Below are 17824 nucleotides of genomic sequence, written 5' to 3'. Positions count from 1 at the left end.
CAACTTCCCTATGCCAGGAGCCCCCAACCAGGGCACTTCTGAAGCCTTCCAGAATTTTTCCCACTATCAAGCTTTTCCACTCCCCTGCCTGCCTGTGAGTCTCTGCCAAATGCAGGGGATGGCGGCTGGCTCTCTTGCTATAGAAAGCTTGGGAAAAATGGCCTCTACTCGTTCTCATTTGGGTAGTTTTCATTTACTTCCATAAAGACAACAGTTTGAGTATGTGATATTTTCAATGTAGTATTTCCAAAATTAGCTTTATAACCCATTGTAGAATATATAAGGATTTCTTTATATGCTCAGGTTTTCTATAGACTACGTATGGGCTGCATAAGACATCAATGTGTAATTCCTGACCGAAAACTTAAGGACCACTGGGATCTGAGTGATTGAGGTGGGTGAACTGTATAGATATTTTCTCTATTGCTACTCTTTGAGATCTTGTTCACAGAGACAACACCTTCATTCATGTCTTTTGCACTGAGTCCTGCCAGGAGCTTCAGTTCTACCCTTTCATTTACAACCACAAGATTCAGCCCATGCTTCGAAATGGGTATCCTAAAAGTAAAATTTTCACCCTTTATCCCCATCCAACTACCTTCTTCCTCTGCCATACACCACCAGTTCTTCCCTCCTGATTTTTTGAGAACAGTTTTCTTTTTCATCCTCCTTGTCCCCCTTCTTTTGAGCTTTGGGTCCCCACTTCCCTGTTTAAACCTCCATCTTTTTGCTCCAAAAGGAGCAAAAATGTCCTTCCTAGACTGCCTGCATGCAGCTTCTGTTCTTCTTTTAACGTTGGGTTAAAATAACCCTCTGACCATGTATTTCCAGTGGTTGTAAAGCTTTTATGACCCCCTATTGTTTATAACAATTCTCCTATTCCAATCCTATGTCCCACTACGCTTCCTCACCCAGACACAGAAACCTAGCTCAATAAACAGAGATCAGCAATTCCAAAAGTGATGATGAACAGCACTTTGTTGCACAAATATGAGATTCATCAGAAGTCATCCCAAGCGAAGGCCTCTCCAGCCTGGAATCGCTTTCCAGCCGAGGAAGATCTGGCGCCGGAGTCCTTTATGTGGCTGCTTTATAAGAGCAGTTATCATCACTTGTTAAGGATATGAACTGATAAGGCTGATGGATACAGGAGGAACTAAGGATCCTTATATTTAGAAGGAATTTAATCTGCTTGCAGACCCATAATGTTTAAAATCAGGAGCTCCTGAAATCTCGAAACTCTTGCTTTTGTAATTAAAGCTATCTGTTTATCTTCGCTATCAGACCACGGGTTTTCAGAGGGTAGGACCAATGTCTTACTCATTTTTATATTCTCTTATTGCCCATGGTAAGAATTTAATAAATTCTTATCAAAATCATTAGGATCCATTCTCATTTCATCATTAAAATAGCTATTGTTTACTTGGCATTTATTCCATGCCAAGTATTTATTAAGTGATGAACTCATCTAACATGAATAATGGATGATAAAATTAAAGTTCTGACTAGGTCCTGGGTTAAATGGACATAGAATTCCAAAGTGAGGGGTCAGGTTGCCATGTTGCTGACAACATTCTTTGAGTCTCACACATATGTCCTTGCCCACTTTGAGGGTAAAAGGCATCAAGAGGTACCTATCCTGTCATCTCCCCAAGGAGAGGAGAGAGTTATTACAGGATTCCTGGAGCTTATGTGGAGGTGCAGAATGTCCTAGAACAAGAACAAGGTTGACCCATTGTTTGGCGGTAGAGTTGGGTAATGTTTTGATGTTGGGGTGAGATTGCACTCCCAGAATTTGTCAGAAAAAGGATAGAAAACTATTTCCTATGGGTTAGATTGGCCACCTGAGGGAAGAAGATTCCCAGGAAAAGTATTTCAAGTCCTTTCCATGGTCCCATAGGATTCCTTGGTGAGGCAGAGGGTCCTGAGCAACAAGCAACTGAAGGGCAGATGCTTAGATTTGGGGGAAGTGACTATCTGGAATAGATCAACCACGGGGACCAGGAGAGTCATATGAGTAGGTAGGGGGCTTGAAGGAGCCCTGGGAAAGAAGCACCAGGTGCATCTCATTCCACCTTCTAGTGAGCCTCTGAGCATAGCAGCTGAAACCCAGACTCTGAAGGCCTGGGAGAGGGGTGGGGTGGACGGGCAGAGAGGAGAAATCAAGCTACCCACCATACCTTCTTTCCCTTTCCTTTATGGCTGAAACAAGGAGAGGGGAGAATTGCTAAATATTAGATGAAATTCAAAGTTCTGGCTAATCTCTTGAATGAGACATTTCCATTACCATATTTAATTTTTACTTCAGTTTAAGTTAATGAGTTTGTGACTTAAAGTAATGGCAAGACAATCTATTACCTGAGACTGGCACAAAATCATGGGGGCTGACTGATGCTTTCATCCAGGGACTAGAGGAAGATGATCATCTGCACAGAACTGAGATGAAAGGAATGGCGGAAGCAGAAAATGAGTTGCATTTTATTCTGGATATACATATATCACCTTGTATAATCCTCAGTTCCATCATTAAAGGTAACAATTATGACTCTCGCACAGATGGGCAAATTGAAGCATAAAGAGGTGATGTCACTTGTCCTCTAGACATAGACACTCAGTTAAAGAGGCACAATCTGAACTCAAGTCCTCTGCCTTCCAGAGCTCATGTGGTCAGACATGATACCACACACCTCTTTAGAGAGGAACTACCATAATTTTTTTCCTCCTCCTCAACTGATTCCACTAAGATGAGGAGTAAGGACCATAATGTGTTTTACACTGGAGAAATATTGCTAGGCAGGAAGACTGGCAGGATGGGAGGAGGGAGAACAGCTGGCATATGCTTCTGAAGGGGTTCAGAACAGGTCTCTCCAGGGAGCACTACTCTGGCGTGATGCTTATCTTGAACTGAAGACAATCAAATCCTAAAAGACCCAGGAAAAGCTTTATACCACCCTCTTAACTGCCTCTAAGAACTCACATAGAGGGCCTGGTTTAGGAAGACAGCTAGCACCAGAGAGAACTACAAAGAGTATGTGGTGAGATAGGTGGAAATTGGCAGGGCCTGTTTGTTCAACTTCCTTTCTGTGTCCCATTGTCTCTTCATGGCCCCACAAACATATGTTTGCTAAACATTTGCTCTTCCCATCTTTCTGGGAATGGTCTTCCTTCCCTTTAAAACCCTAGACCCCTACCCCCTTCATTTTAGCTCAGAATGGCATGCACACCTCAACTGCCTGACTGTCAGGGAGTGTCTCATACTCCCTGTATGTAATTAAATTTTTTTTCCCTATTAACTTATCTTACACCAATTAATTTTTTTATTTTTTTTTAAGATTTTATTTATTTATTTGACACGCAGAGATCACAGGAAGGCAGAGAGGCAGGCAGATAGAGAGAGAGGGGGAAGCAGGCTCCCTGCTGAGCAGAGAGCCTGATGCGGGGCTCGATCCCAGGACCCTGAGATCATGACTGGAGCCGAAGGCAGAGGCTTTAACCCACTGTGCCACCCAAGCACCCATCTTACATCAATTTAATTAATGGACCAGCCAAATGAACCCACAAATGTAGAGAAAAAATTTCCTCCCCTATATTTCTAAACCAAAAGTTCTAAAATTACATTTGCCTTACATTTGTGAACTACCATTACATTAGATGCTTGTGGGACAAGTCCATGGATATGCTCTTATGTAATTATCTCTATCCAGTCCTTTTAGATATACATGATAAGCATCACTGGTTCTATTTTAGTACAGTTGAAGAACTCACTGAATGGAGACTGTTTAAAGTCACACAGCTGGTTAGCACAGAATAGATCCCATTCAACATTCTTTGGTTTATGTATCTTTTCTATTGGCCACTTTTTGATATGGAGAGTCTGTACACACAAGTACTGAGTTTTAAATGCCAAACCAGTCCTCTGTTGATTGCTTCCTACAACTTGGGGAAAGTTAATAACAAGAAGAGAAACTCCTTTTCCTTTAAGAATCTTTTAAAGGCTATTCATACAAAACTTTTTTTTATCAAAATGACGATATCCATCTGTCCCAGATTTCAGTCAGTTCAGGTACTGCTTTTCCTCTTTTCAACCTATTTTACAAAATAATTCTTTAAGCAAACCCTCAATTTATTAAGGAAAAAAAAAAAAAACCCAACTCTTATGAACACATTGCCTCCTTTCTACATGACCTAATGCCCATAGGTCTCCCGGTGGACTGACATATTCTTCCCACCAGTAAACCCAATGGAAAAACAGAGAAAAGCAAAGAAACACACAAATAAAAACCACTTCCTTTTTGTTTGTTTGTTTTTGTTTTGGACCTAGTATGTATCTCTCTGTGGGACTAAACACAGAATAAAGATAAGACTGTCTTTGCGAACATCTGTATTTATTATTCAACATGCTCCAAGTTTGTAGGGAGATTGAGTGGGAACCTATCCATCTCAGTTTCTTTCTGCTTCTCTATTATTACTTCTCAGCAAGTGCCTATGACATAAACTGTGAGAGCTTTGAAAGCTCTTAACACATAATCTACATAAATGTAGGCTCCCTAAAACTCACCAGGGTCCTGAAGCAACCTGAAAGTTGCTTTTAGAAAACACTAACTTATGTCAAATTCAGTTGGATTTCTGAGTAGGATGAGTGACTGTTACACCCTTTAAACAAACAAACAAATGAACCTTGTTTTGATTAACCTCATCCATTGACTTGGTGGGAAAAGTACAGGACTGAGATCCAAACCAAAGTCTAGAAACTGGATTCAAACCCCAGCTTCTGAGGAATGAATTCCAGGAATTTAGCAAATCACTCACACTTTTAAGCCTTTGTTGTCCTAGAACTACAATCAATAATATCCACTTCATTGGTCTCACAGTAATGAGGACACAATAGATAAATATATGTGAAAGGTGCTTCAGAAACCATCAAGGAACACTTAAAGATTATGTTCTATTGTGGGTTTCAGTATTTGACTGTTTTCCTCAAATATCAGATCACTCCTTTTCCAGAGATGTACATGTCTTTTTCTTAAACATAACCAACTAGGATATGATTCTCACATAACCTGTAATAGTATGCATGCCAACGTATATTTAGCCTGAACCTAATCAAGAGGAAAGGAACTGACCAGTTCAGAACTTGGGACACTTCGGAGGTGACTGATGAGGATGCTTCTAAGGGTCACTGAAAGGAAACAAAACAAAACAACAACGACAACACCACACACACACACACACACACACACACACACACACCCAAAACAGTCTGCAGAACCATTACTGATTAAAGAACAAAGACATGTGACAACTGAAATAATGCAAAAGACTGACTTCTGGATGTAAAAAAAAAAGGTTAGAAAAGAGCATTTTGGAACAATTAGGGAAAATTTTCGAACACAAACTCAAAATAGATGTTACTGTATCAAATATAAATTTGGGGGGTTTTTCATGATTTGACTCGGAAGGAGAGAATGCTTAAGAGGTACATACTGAAGTATTTTGGGGTAAAATGTCATGATAATTGGAACTTTCAAAATACCCAGGAAAAACAAAACTATATTTTTACGTGGAAAGAGGGACACAAAAGTGGCAAAAGACGAACACTCGGCAAATGGAAAGCAATGAATATAAACGTATTCATTGTACCAATTTTTCAACTTGTTGGAAAGTTTCAAGTTTCTTAAAAGAAAATTTGAATGGGAGATTCTATGCTTAAAAAATAAACAACAACAACAGAACTTCAAGAGAAAAATCCCTTCCTGATAAAGCAAGAGAGTTTTAGAAATACCCATTAGAGTATGACTTATCTCCTTATAGTGACACAGAATAGAAACCCAAGGTGAAATGAGAAACAATTTTTTGAAATTGTATTTCATCTATGCCAGGACTATGAAAGGACTAGCACACCAACTGAAACACAGTGTAGCGTGGACCTGGTTTTAAACGGGGAGCATGGAGATCATGGCTTAGCCTCTTACAAATTATATAACCTCTCTACCCCACAGTCTTCTCAATCGAACATGGGGGGGTAATAGTTTCTCTCTCAAAGGGATTTAATGAGGGTGAATTGAGGCAGCAGCTATAAAACACTTAGAAAAATTTCTGTTACATGATAAAATCTCCATGTGAGTTTACTACCACTGTCCCTTCAACCACTGCTATTATTGTTACTGTCCTTGCCATCATAACCTTACAGCTCGTCTTCTCTCTGATAGGAGAGTGTAGGGCCAGAGTGTGACCCTATCCTTAATGCAATAAAGGGAATAACTCCGATGGTGGTTAACATTTTGTGGACACCTACTATGTGTAAAGCACTGGACCAAACACTTTACTTTGAGGATGGAGAGAAATTTCAACCCAGGACGTATCGTGCCCAGCATCTCCTTCATATTTACTTTGGATGATTTAGATGACGAGATTTGGGGCTTTTGAGCTGATGATATTTAGATGAAATTTTGGATTTCAATTTGATGTCATAACGGGTTGGGAATTTGGGAGATATTGTGATATGAATGAATATATTTTGCATGGGGGAATGGATGTGAATCTTTGGGAGCGGAAGGCAGATTGTGGTAAGCTGAAAAATACTGCCCCCCCTCCCCACCTCCCCCCAGAAGTATCTAGGTCCTAATCCCTGGAACCCATGGATGTTACCTTTTATGAAAAAAGAGACTTTGTAGATATGATTAAGTTAGGAATCTTGAAATGCAGGGATCATCCTGGATTATCTAGGTAAACCCTAAATGGAATCACAGATGTCTTTATCAGAAGGAGACAGAGGTGGAGTTGATATGGGAGAGAAGGCAATATAACATCGAGGCAGAGGTAGGAGGGATGTGGCTACAAGTAATGTGGGCAGCCCTCAGAAGCTGGAAACAGCAAGAAAACAGATGCTCCCTCAGAGCCTCTGGAGGAAATGGGCCCAGCTGACAAAGTGATTTGGGTCCATCAAAATGGCTTCAGACTTCTGGCTTCCAGAACTATAGAACAGATATGCGTTGCTTCAAACTACAAAGTTTGTGGTAATTTGTTATAGCAGCCACAGGAAACTAACTATGTAGTAAGTGGAGACTAGAACACAGAGTCAGTTGTGGCTGACTCTCCATTACACTGGATTAATGATTTTTGCTTCAACTAAAGACCTGGCTTAGCTCTGAGTTTCCTGGGCATCAAAGGAAGAAGACAAAAATGTCAAATTACAAAATTATTACTAATTAATATAATGAAAGATGATTAGTAAGCAGAGAAAAACGTTTTCAAATTTCAGAATTTTTCAAAGATCTTGTGAAAGGGCTACCACATGACATGGTGGGCAAGATCTTTAACATTTCACTGTTATATTCTGTTTTGACTTTGGGCATCATGTAAGTCATTGCTCTGTGAAAGACTTCTTAAGCTATAGAAGGCTAACTTATCATATAGGAATGATGTTTACTAGAGATACATGATAAAATTGGGATGATTAGCATCTCCTTTGTAGTGTCGGAGTCCGCAAGGTTTATCATGCAAGCAAAGTCACCTCTGGCAGTGAAAAGCAGGGCTGGTAACAACCATGCTCGGACAACATGCTCAAACAGGAATTGTCCCAGACAAAATGAGACATGCAGTAGATTATCTTGCTTACAGGCAACATCCTTAAAAGTTAGGAGAGAGCCTAGTCAAATCTGTCTTTTTAAAAGAATATGACTGAGACTAAAACAGACTTTTTGTTCAAACTTCAGATTCTTCCTAGACAGCCACATAAATTGTCTTCTGTGAACTATTAACTTATTACATTTACAAGTAATATTATAAAATAGATATAATGTTTTATAAGTGAAAAAGACTGCCTAGAATTCAAAGAGCTAGCAAATCAAATATTTTGTTCTTCTAGGTAATTTTTAATTGCCATTTTAGCACAGGTGACAATTTTGTTATTTTTATAAGATTCTAAATTGTCATGATCCTCATTATCTTAATACCAGCATCATGTGCCAGTGAATGGAGTTATATATTAAATCTAGCCAAACATTATTCTTTTGCTAGGTACTTTTATTTTCTCCCATTTTTGCTAATAATTTATGATAAAAAATGTGGAATTGAAATAAATGTTTCTAGCTCATAGATTTTCCCTTTGGATCACTTCCTTTTTTTTTTTTTTTTTTAGATTTTATTTATTTATTTGACAGAGAGAGACACGCAAGAGACGGAACACAAGCAAAAGCAAGGGGAGTGGGAGAGTGAGAAGCAGGCTTCCCACTGAGCAGGGAGCCGATGTGGGGCTCCATCCCAGGACCCTGGGATCATGACTTGAACTGAAGGCAGACGCTTAACGACTCAGCCACCCAGGTGCCCCTTGGATCATTTTCTTAAGATAAATTCCCAGAGGTGGAATTGCTAGAGTCAAGCTTCTCATCTGAATTCTGTTCATTGTCTATGTCACTGAAAGGGCCAATTGCATAAAATGATGGGCAAGTCTTTAAATGGCCAAGAGTTGGTTGCATCTGTCCATTTTGTGTTGAATATGTGTCCATAGCATCAAAACCAAAATATGTAGAGTTGTTCCACTGGGCAAGAAGAGTTTGAAGAGTCTGAGTCACCCTTTCCTGGTTTTAGTCATTTTGGATCTTAGTCACAGCGGCATCTGATAGAACCACTGGCTCAGTCCATTTGCTCCCTGGGGAGAACAGAGTAGACCAAAGAAGTAGACTACTATATTTGGTCCAAAATTTGTATTTTAAAGAACCTTTTATTTACAGCCCCTATAACATTTTCTTGGCAATAGTCCACAATTTTTCCTAGGAGAAGTCACCAGGGGAAACAATGCCTTGCATGGCTTTTTGGTTTTGTTTTCCAATAAAAACATAATTGCAAAGATATATGGATAAGATTGTTCCTTCATGGGGATGCCTGGGTGGCTCAGTCAGTTAAGTGGCTGCCTTCGGCTCAGGTCATGATCCCGGCGTCCTGGGATCGAGTCCCACATCGGGTTCCTTTCTCCGTGGGGAGCCCGCTTCTCCCTCTGTCTCTGCCTGCCACTCTGCCTGCCTGTACTCTCTCTAGCTGTCTGACAAATAAATAAATAAAATCTTTAAAAAAAAAAAAAAGATTGTTCCTTCATTGGGGCACTGTTTGCTATAACAGAAAACTTTTTAAAAAGAATAAATTTTCAAAAATAACCAGAAATACTTTAAAAATCCATCACAAAAAAATTGCTTAAAAATAGTACACCAATAACAAAGAAGCAATCTACATACCCTGATTTTAAAAAGAAGATGACAAAGATATATTAGGTGAAAACTGTACATTTTCATCTGTGTAAAACAAAATAGATTTACACTCATACATACACACAACAAACATGTATAATTAAAAAGTTATAGGAGAACAATAAAAAATGATAATCTTATCCTCTAGGGATGGTTCTGGAGCTGAACAAATGGAAAAGACTATTTGCTTTTTATCTTACACTTTTTTGTACTATTGTCAGTTTTTTTGTCATGAGCGTGATCATAATAACTAGGTAATAAAGGGATTGGCCACTAAGCATTGACAGATAACCTCTTCTCTGTCAGGAGTTACAGGGATTTTAAAAGTATGTGTCTCTTCCAAACAGCCGAGTTACCATGGGCAGTCCTTTAAACTTTCTAAATCTCAGCATAATGTAAAGGAAACATTATAGGCCCGAAGTTAGGTAAAACCAGGTTTAACTCCCAGTTATGATACCAGCTGGGGGATTGTGGGCAAGAAAACTAACTGATCAGTTTCCTCAACTATAAATAAAAGGACCTACTTATTTCATGGGTTTCAGATAATGTCTGGTTCTGATAGTGTCCAACTCATAGCAGATGCTTGACCAATACTATTGACTCTGAATACAAAGGGATGAGAATCCAGTTCAGCTTTCCCAAGGGTCCTGTGGAATACCAGGTATCTGAGAGTTCTAGCAAGTAAATATCCTATAGTCCCCTGAGTCTGAGAGATACCCTCTCTGAGAGTCACAATGGGCATCAGCCTGTGAAATGTTCTGAGAAGTTACAGCAAAGTAACGTGTTAGCTCAGAATTTGCCAACATACTTGGTCCCCCTGCCAAAGGCCTCCCCATACTCCATTACTTTTATAGCATAAACACTCACAGAAGTTATTGGCTTGATTCAGATCTAATTAAACAACATTTAATTCTACTCAATTGCTATGACTAATACACTATCACTTTACCCGAATATTTGGAGGGGTATATAGTGACAAGTTTTGCAAATGAAAATTCCATTTGCACTTGATTCCTCTCAGGCTGTATAATATTACTACAGAGAAAGAGTCAATGACGACTAACGTCTATTATAGGCAGAGATGAAGAAATGAATAATCCGTAACTATCACTAGGATGGTTTTATTCAGTTAAAGAAGTGGCCCTTGATTAAAACTATTCATGCCTTTAAGTAAATGAAAATGAGTGGATTATTTTTATCTTTGAATTATATATTGTCCTATTTCCTTACCCTCAGGCACCAACTTCATTTTTGATAAGGTCATTTAATAACATGATCCTTAAAGACCTTACAGAGTGGTCAAAGAAAAGGCTTTGGAGTTAGACATGCCTAAGTTTGCCTAATTTGTCATTCAACCACTTACTAGTTATGAATTAGTGCTAGTAACTTACTACTTACCAGTTTTTAGGGCTAACATGCTTAACACTGGACCTCAATTTTTTTCATCTATAAAATGAGCACGATAATACTTAATTTCATGTGCTATGGTAGATTGTTTAAAAAAATGGTCTTCATTATTCCCCATCCTGTCTTATTCATGTCCTTTTGCAAGGTAACCTTAAATTCCTCCCATCAAGAAGTGGAGTCTAGGGGTGCCCCAGTGGCTCAGTTGGTCAAGCCGCTGACCCTTGATTTTGGCTCAGGTTATGATCTCAGGGTGTTGAAATCAAAGCTCATGTTGGGCTCTGTACTCAGCGTGGAGTCTACTTGAGGTTCTCTCTCTCCCTTTCCCCTTCTCCCCACTCACACACATTCCTTCTCTCTCTCTCTCTAAATACAATAAAATAGGATAAGATAAAACCATAGAAGCTAAGATAAGATAAAAAAAAGAAGTGGAGTCTATTTCTCCACTCCTTGAACTAGGCTGGCCTTGGAATTTCCTCTGACCACAGATGAGGCAAAAGTGACCTTATGCCAGTCCCAAGCGTATGCCTCTCCAAGAGGCCACACATGCTCTTGCTTCTGCTCTTGGAACCCTCCATCACCTCAAGTCACCCTGTGAACAATCCCTGCCTGGCCTGCTGGATGATAAGCAATCAGATAAAGGAGAGGAGGGGCAGTTGTCCTAGCCTGTCACTCTAGCCTACACCTGGCCATGCTTCCAGCCCATGAGAAAGTCCAGACTAGATCATCAGAGTCAACTCTCTGATCTCTAGCTGATCACGGACTCATAAGTGAGCCCAGCCAAGACCAGAAAAACCATCCAGCTACCCATGAATTTGTGAGCAACACAAATGACACTGAGTTTGGGAGTGCTTGTTAGCTAAGAGTCAGCTGACTATTTTAACAATTAAGAAAGTTAATATATCTATGTGTCTTATTGTGACAACTGATTGCTATTTTTTACTGTATATATACTGACAACTAATAGAAGAGTATGTTTCTCAGTAAAAGTATCCTAGGGACATTTTTCAAGAATGTTATAATTGCTCAAAGCTAAAGAACATCAGCAGTCATTTTATCAATGGAAACTAAATTATGTGATTATATTTGCTGACCCTGATAGTCAATCATATTCCAATTTGTTATGATAACCTGCAAGTAGCCCAGGAAAACTGATACACAGATGGAAGATATCCCTCCCATTCTTAGGTCAAAAGTGAATAATATGTTTTCATATGGTTGGCTCACATATTGCTAGTGCCAGGCCCCCTGACCAGCACAGACTCAGGGCTCACTCAGTATAGCCCTGTGGTTAGGAGCAAGGGCTCAGTCGGAATCCCAGTTCCTTTCGTAACTTTGCCTTGCCTCTGTTTCCCCATCTGCAAATGAGGATAACAGAAGTATTTACCGCTTCTATTTGCAGGAAGGAGGATGTGATATTCTTTAGGTGAAGTACCTACATGGCACAATAAATGTTAGTTATTTCTCTTTGTGGAGGGATTTTTGTTTTAGCATAGTCGTGAACCGAGAGCCTGTGTGGCGGTTCTGAGCATATGTGAGTAGCCATCCTAGTATTTGCTGGATCTCTCAGGCTCTCGGAAGCTATTTATCTTGCAAACACCAAGGCAAACATCAAAGCAACAACTACAAAGAAAGTGAAGTTTCTAGAGATGCAGTGAAGAATTGCAATGTCATATCTTAGCAATCGTGATGAAACAGAATTGAAATAAATAATGTTTTATTAATTCAGGAGCTGTAGTCTTCATGTAGACACTCTGAGGTTCTCACCTGTTGTTTGGTCTGCAAAAGTTTCCCATGGAGGATAAAAATATATGTTTATAAAGCTGTAAAAAAAAAAAAAAGAAAAAGAAAAAAGAAAGGATGAATACCCAAGTTTTGTAGCAACATGGACGGGACTGGAAGAGATTATGCTGAGTGAAATAAGTCAAGCAGAGAGAGTCAATTATCATATGGTTTCACTTATTTGTGGAGCATAACAAATAGCATGGAGGACAAGGGGAGATGGAGAGGAGAAGGGAGTTGAGGGAAATTGGAAGGGGAGGTGAACCATGAGAGACTATGGACTCTGAAAAACGATCTGAGAATTTTGAAGGGGTGGGGGGTGGGAGGTTGGGGGCACCAGGTGGTGGGTATTGTAGAGGGCACGGATTGCATGGAGCACTGGGTGTGGTGCAAAAATAATGAATACTGTTATGCTGAAAAAATAAAAAATTAATTAAAAAAAAAAAAGTTTCCCATGGAATGGAACCCAATCTCCAAAACATAGTGCTGAAGGGCAGAACCCTGAGGCTCCACCTCCTCTAATTTCATTTTGGCAATTAACCCGTTAGGGAGCCTGCCCAGACCTGGGACCTCAAAGACACTCTCACCGGATAATCCAGGCCGATGACCTGAGTCTGACCCCGGACCCTGGTTTGAAATGAAAGATGAAGAGACAATTAATTGACACTCATATTATCCTTCCTTCTAGAACTTCAGGTTTTCCCTTCCAGAATTGCTATTTTATCAAAGAAAGTAGAACTGTTGCTCCTCCAATCTGTTAGCAGAAACTAAGTGGTGTATAAATCAGCCCAATCCTCACGTAATACCCCCGATTTCAGATTTAGATTCTTCATTCCGTGAAGTTCTCTAATGTTCAGTTTCAAATTTCATCTTCTCAGGGACCACCTGGGGATCGTGGAACATACAAATGGCCTCATTTATTTCATCCTGTGATATGTATTTTTCAAAAAACAAACAAACAAAAAACTTAAGTTCTCCCTAAAGAAGAAGACAGAATGGAAAAACAAACCAGTGTTTGTAGAACAATGAAGTCATACAAAGAACTTTCGGGGATACCTTTGATGGCAATTATTCTAACAGAAGGATCATCAGACAGGCTGCCTCCTATTTACCTAATTATGCCAGTGGATGAAAGACTCAGCCCTTTTCAGATCAATGCATTGCATCTATTCTAGAAATGTTCTTGCCTCTTCTGTTCTCCACCTGAGCCCTTTATCTTTCCAGTTAAACATCGGCTTCTCTCAAATGTAAATAAATCAATAAATCAATAAATCTTCTTTTCATAGTTAAAAAAAAAAACCCACAAAACAAAACATCAAAAAAAAAAAAAAAAGGAAATCAGAACTGAGATCTATGGTTTTCTCTTTTCCATACTATGTGGTTCATTGAAATTCTACAGGGAAATGTGTAGCTCTGAGTTGGCTTGCTTTTCCTTTGGGAATCACCCGGAAAAATTAACAGCCACCCAGGGACTGAGCTCTTGTCAACAACAAACCAAATAAAACTTTCCAAACTCATTTAATTGTCTGCAGGATGCAGGAAGGCTTCCCTTATCTCCTTGCTCAGACATCATATGCCAGTTTAAATAAAACTGAATTGGTATTTTCCATCCTAGTATTTACTCCATCTCAGTGAACCAACCAGCCAGGTTAAGAGAAGTTAAAAAAAAGAAAAAAAAAAAAGGTAAGAATCAGTCCAGGTGAAGCTAAGTCAAACAGAAAAGAGACAGCCATTCCCAGAAAAAGATAATATAAAATCCCATCCTGTCTCCTCTAACTTCTTGCACAATTAAAGAAAAGAAAAAAAAAAAAAGGCCATCATGATATTGACATGCAGTCACAAATTTCATTTCCTGCAGCATGGTTTCTGGAATTGTGAGTAAATTGCAATCGTATTAACCAGCTCTTATACATGTTCGGCTGAAAAAATGTTTGGTCAGGAGAGAATGTATTATTTTTACCCAACCTGTTGCTTTTTGCTTTGCACGGAGTCTCAGAATGTGATAACAGAAGAGGCAGTGAGGCTGGACTGGTCTCCCTGATTCCCTGATTTGGTAACACTTGGTCTGAGCGTGAGCACACAGCCCCTTCACCCCTACCCCTGGCATTCTTTTTCTGCTTCTCTCTTTCCACTTCAGCAATTCCTCAAGTCACAGATGGAAGGGCTGGGTAGAGCAGAGCCAAACTCCACTATGTGGTAGGCCTCTGGACCCTATGAGTGTCTCAGCTGTGAGCATCTCTGGGCCAGCGACAGAGGACGTGCTTGGGACATGTTTGCTCAATGAAGGGCCAGATGTTAGCTTCTCAAGGACCTAAAGCCCCTGACACAGAAAGTTGGGCTGGGGGAGACTGGCGTCCTGGGGATGAGCCACCTTCCCCTTCCCAGTGCAGACTTTTCCACTTATCTGCATGGCAGTCCATGTAGAAATGGAGGAGGAGAGTAAGAGCCACTAATATGCAATCAGGTTCAGAATAAAAACAGAGCTTTTCACATTGTGGACACGGAAAAGACAGCAACAAGTTCATGAAACCTGACATCTAGCAGGATAAAGGAAGGTGACACCTATACTCCACACAAACCACACCAGAGATGACCCTGGTCACAGGAAGTCAGGTTCCTGGAGGGCTCACTATTGTTGACCAAGTAGGGACAGATCCTGGTGTAGGTCATTTTGTCCTTCTTCACAGATAATACTTTTTTTTTTTTTTTAAACAAATTGCAGGTTTGTGGCCATCCTGAGTTAAGAAAATCTGTCAGTGATATTTTTCCAATGGCATTTGCCATTTCGGGAACCCTCAATATTTCAAACTTTCTCGTTATCATTCTATTTGTTATGGTGAACTGTGATCAGTGATTACAGCTCTCTCAAAGCTCCAGTGATGGTTAGCATTGTTTTTTTAGCAAAACAGTCTTTTTTAATTAAGGCATAGGCATTGTTTTGTAGACACAATGCTCCTGCACACATATGAAACTACACTACGGTGTAAACGTAACTTTTCTATGCACTGGGACACCAAAAAAGTCATCTGCCTCACTTTATTGCCTTGGTCTGGCACTGACTCCTCAGCGTCACAGAGGTATGCCATTCTTGCCCTGTGAGAGTCAAAGCTAGAAGGAAGTCCTAGAAAAGTGTACTCCGGGCAGGGATTGTGTGGGAGAGACTGGAACAGTCATTATCCTCCGCTGGTGCTGACAGACACTCCCCAACTAAGCTCAACTTCTCCCCATCCCCCACAGAGGCGCAGCAAGTACTATCTTTTCTCCCTGTTATCCTCCGCAGGTGAGTGCTTTACTCCTTATCTGCTGACCAGAGAAGGACAGATGCCCAGGAGTCTGGAAAGGGCTGTGGACAGATTTTTGAAGCATCATCCCTTTTCTATTAACCTGTGATTGTAAAACTCCCATGTTATGTCTCCCCAAGTGCACTCATGAGCCTCTTTGTGAGATAACTGAGATGAAAGCTTCAAGGAGGTGTCTTTGTAGTGTCAACAAAAAGGAGGATCGGACAGAAATCTCTCCAGAGGCCACTTGTGGAGTGGATCCTTGTTCAGTGGCTTTGTTCAGTGGCCATCTGAGATAAAGTTGTGGGAGGAGAAAGAACCAAAGCTAACTCTTGAGTCTTCAAGCCCTGGATTCTCACCCACTTCCATCTGTCTCCTAGGTTCTGGGTCATTTTCACTGCTCATTATCATAAGCACCAGAGAGAAGGCAAAGGAAATGAAGGGAGATGAAATTCAAATGAATCGATCCCGCCACTTGGGAATAGCTTAGCTGGCAAGTATACAAGGGGGAGGAGAGTTTCAAATCCTCTGTGCTATTCTGGTCCCTGGTGCTGCCAGGCAATATCGAGTGGGCTGTATGGAAATGATTTGTGGGATGAAAGAAAAAAGGAGAGGGGGAAGCTGCCTCCAGCAGTAGCTTCTTCAAATAAGAGGGAAAGGAATTATATGCTCAGTGGCAGCCTGCCACCCAGAGTAGCCCAAATTTTATTAAACAAACTCATGTTTGGAAGCATCTTATCCCCTCAGAACTGGAGGAAACGGGATGCTGAGACCGTATTTAGAGCAATTATAATGCTGAGGACGCACTGATTGTCATAGCAGCAAAAAGAAAATGAGAAAGTATTCTTGAAAGATGATGCCAAGGACAGCAAAGGCAGAAGCAAGCAAGGACTGTATGAAAACCTTAATGGATACTGAAAGGGAAGAAAACCACAGTAAGACCTTTAAACCCACTCTCCCCAGCAAAAAGAGGATGGCAGGAAGAGGATGGAACTCTGTTGCAGAAGGCAATGCCCTCCTCTCTAAGCTTCAGGAATAGGAAGGAGCAGGACTGTGGTTACCAATGCCCTGTCCTGGTCCGTGGTGGGCACTGGGAGGTGCCACCCTGATGTTCCCCTAATGGAGGGCTTGTCCCACCTGCTGAGAGTGCTGGTGGCGGAGAACTCCCCATTGTAAGCCCCGTGGAGGCTCATCTCTGTGGCAGAGGGTCACCCTGCCCTCCAGGAACAGCCCACGTCCAGTGACTGAGCAACGTAGGAGGACAAAGGCCTGGCCTTCTCAGCTCTATCTGGGGCAGCTCTGAAGGGCCATTCTAGACTCAGCACTGCCTGAGGGGTTGGCTGAGGTTGCTGTTGGGTGAGCGTACCCCTCAGTTTCTCTCTCTAGTCCATCCCATCCCATTCACAAATGTGGATCTTCGGGTTACTTCCCAAGGAACTCTCCTATACAGAATCCTCCCTCCAGAGACTTCTACCTGTGCAGCTCAGCATGTAATGGTCACTACTTTTCCTCATTCTACCTGGCACGGAGAGCTGATCGCTTCTCTGAGCTTAAGAGTTACTCTTATGTATGAGATCGGGATGTACAGGAAGAGAAGCCATGAAACACTCAGAGACCCAGGTTGGGGAGGTAGGGGATGTCGGAGAGAACAAGACTACGAATGAGCCAGTGGGAATAGAATAAAGAGACTGGGCTTTGGATTCAATGTTTAAAGAAGCAGTTTTGAATTAACCATACAAAATATTGGGCACCAAGGAGTCACAACAACATTATTTAAGAAATATGTATGTCATATCCATACCAGGGGAGCCCTGGGGAGAGAATGGGGAAAGGGACAGCCTGAGCTTACCTGAGCAAGGCAAGAGGCAGAGTGTGCATGAATGAATCCTATACCATAGCTGAGTCCATTAATGGGAAATTTATCTTTTTTTTTTCCCCTAAGCCTAAGAACATGGTATCTTCTATTTGGGAGAATTATTGGCAGTACAGTCTCAGAGCATGCTTGCCACCAGACAAGATCATAACAGAGTCTAGACTAAATGACTGATAGATCTGAACACACTTTCCCACTGAATGGCATTAGACACAGTCTTTGGACCCTCCATTTGAGAGGAA

The 17824-nt window shown here is 40.8% G+C and overlaps 1 protein-coding gene across 9 annotated transcripts in view; it reads right to left on the bottom strand.

Annotated features, from left to right (window-relative positions):
• LRRC3B (leucine rich repeat containing 3B) overlaps positions 1 to 17824 on the bottom strand; it is a 90305-nt gene that overhangs the window by 6912 nt on the left and 65569 nt on the right. The window contains exon 2 of one of the 9 annotated variants that reach the window (XM_047738467.1): positions 12414 to 12469. The exons of 7 other annotated variants lie outside the window; for them this stretch is intronic. The gene's annotated coding sequence lies outside the window, so the exon portion shown is untranslated. Of the gene's footprint in view, positions 1 to 9766; positions 9819 to 12413; positions 12470 to 17824 lie in introns of those variants that run through there. One more of the 9 variants, XM_047738498.1, reaches the window with a different exon arrangement.

Source organism: Lutra lutra, chromosome 1 (assembly GCF_902655055.1).
Source record: "Lutra lutra chromosome 1, mLutLut1.2, whole genome shotgun sequence".
NCBI lineage: Eukaryota > Metazoa > Chordata > Mammalia > Carnivora > Mustelidae > Lutra > Lutra lutra.
Note: the sequence above shows the minus strand (reverse complement) of the source record. Positions and strands in the feature narration are given on the sequence as shown.